General features: G+C 46.7%; 1 long non-coding RNA gene across 1 annotated transcript; it reads left to right on the top strand.

Annotated features, from left to right (window-relative positions):
* The first annotated feature begins 500 nt into the window (after positions 1-500).
* LOC142388939 (uncharacterized) lies at positions 501-1,604 on the top strand. Its single transcript, XR_012770350.1, has 3 exons — positions 501-745; positions 1,060-1,269; positions 1,399-1,604. It is a non-coding gene; the product is annotated as an uncharacterized LOC142388939 (long non-coding RNA).
* The last annotated feature ends 697 nt before the right edge of the window (positions 1,605-2,301 follow it).

Raw genomic sequence — 2,301 nt, 5'->3', positions numbered from 1 at the left:
GAAGGAGTCCTATCGGGCCTTTTTGGCCAGTGGGACTCTGGAAGCAGCTGATGGGTACCGACAGGCCAAGCGGAATGCGGCCTCGGCGGTTGCTGAGGCAAAAACTCGGGCTTGGGAGGAGTTCGGGGAGGCCATGGAGAATGATTTCCAGATGGCCTCGAGGAGTTTCTGGTCCACCATCCGGCGGCTCAGGGGGGGAAAGCGGTGCACCGTCAACACCGTGTATGGTGAGGGCGGGGCTCTGCTGACTTCAACTAGGGACGTCGTGAGTCGGTGGGGGGAATACGTCAAGGGCCTCCTCAATCCTACCGACACGTCTTCCGATGAGGAATCAGAGTTGGGGAGCTCGGACGTGGGGCCTCCCGTTTCTGGGGCTGAGGTGGCCGAGGTGGTTAAAAAGCTCCTAGGTGGCAAGGCCCCGGGGGTGGATGAGGTCCATCCTTAGTTCCTCAGGGCTCTGGATGTTGTAGGGCTGTCTTGGGCCCAATCCCAATTCACCCCTTGGCCCTACCCCTTACCCCTTCCCCTCCGTTTTGCGCGTTCACGTGAAGAGGTAGTGTTGTCCCAATACTCTTCCAAAGCCCTTCCCCTTAGCCCTACCCCTCCGTTGTAGCCCTTGAAACGGAGGGGTTCGGCCAGGCAGACTCCGTTTGAAGGGGTATGATATATTTCCCAGAATACAACGCGACTACCGGGAGATCGCGAGTCTTTTTAAAAATGGCAGAAGCGAGAGCACCACACAAATGTAAGTTCTTCTATTTTTTTGCCATAATTTAACTGTTTTAATCATTTTAGGTTGTGATAACTGGTGTATTGTGTGAGTTTAACATGGTGGCAATGTGTAGTTGTTTTCTGCTATAAACGCACATGGGAAAAGTCGCTATTTTACATGGAGTAATCGGTCAATGCATGTGAAGGTGCTGTGAAAGAGTTGTCATTTTTTAAATTGTAACACGAGTATTTACAAGCAATGTAGTTGGTTAACCATAAAGAAGTTCCTTTTGAGCGTCATTTCGCTACCTATTATCACAAGTATTCATATACGTGACTGATTCACAGGGCCTCAAGCACAAACAAAGAGTCTGATCAGGTTTAGCGCCGAAAACGAAGATCTGTTTCTAAAGTCATCCCCATCCCCAAAAAGAAGTAGGAAGTCCAATCCTAAAATAGATTACCTGATACAGGAGAGCCTGAAGGAGCAGAAGCGCCACGAGCAGAAAACGGAGCGCTTTTTAGCTCGGTTTGAGCGCATGATAGACAAACTTTACGGTGAGTTGATGCGCCATGCATCTATTGTACACACAGCCACCACTACCGCATTCTGAAACACCTTTTTTTAATTTTTTACAATGGATGAAAGCGCATGCTATGATGTCATGTCGTGTCTTGTTCCCCCAGAACATCACTGAGCCCATGCAGCACCTCCGATGCGCCCTCCGCTGTTCCTGCTCCGGTCATCTCGTTCTCGATGATTGCACTGTTGCCCGTTTATATTCATACTGTTTATATTCATACTGTTTATTGTCCATATTTGCAGCAGACACTTTACAGCAGACACTTTAAGCTGTTATTTCTGAAAATAAGCTGCCTTACCAGTCTGTAATGTGAGCCTAATAAAATAAATTAAGGACAAAACGTTTGTGAGCATGATTATCACATCAACATCATATGAACGACTGGAACGGAAATTGGTATGAAGAGATTTATTATACAAGGGATAACAAAAAAATTGGGGTACATGTTGTGGTCCAATGGGCAATAATTTGTAGGACGACCCGTCTGCTGGAAAGAAAAACATGGAAAGATCAGGCTTTTATCCTCCCAAACCAACACATTGATAGCACACACAATGCAGTGCATTTATTTAAGTCATCAAATCTGAACCTGGTACAAAGAAAACCGCTTCAAAAACGCATGAGCTGCATGTTTATCCCAAACGGAACGAGGCGAGTAACAAAGGCTAAATGTTAGCTTATGCTTTCAGCTAGGTTAGCCAGGTTAGGATACTACTCCAGTCAATGAATCAGCAAATCCAACGAGACAAGCAAATTGTTTCTATATTACACGATATCACAAATGTACAGTTAGAAGCACTTTCAAACACAAACACACAATCATTTTCACACGCCGGCTCTGGAAGCTACCAGCTGCTCACTCACACGCGTTATTTGCATTAATTTCTCATTGTACATACCGTAACAAGATCCAGCAATGCTCCCAGATGTCGAAGACGCCTTCGCCTGATGGCACTCCGTCGATTCGACGCAGATATTTCCTGGAGGATCCTGGAGGGTGCATGGG

The sequence above is a fragment of the Odontesthes bonariensis genome, chromosome 9, assembly GCF_027942865.1.
Source record: "Odontesthes bonariensis isolate fOdoBon6 chromosome 9, fOdoBon6.hap1, whole genome shotgun sequence".
Lineage (NCBI taxonomy): Eukaryota > Metazoa > Chordata > Actinopteri > Atheriniformes > Atherinopsidae > Odontesthes > Odontesthes bonariensis.
Note: the sequence above shows the minus strand (reverse complement) of the source record. Positions and strands in the feature narration are given on the sequence as shown.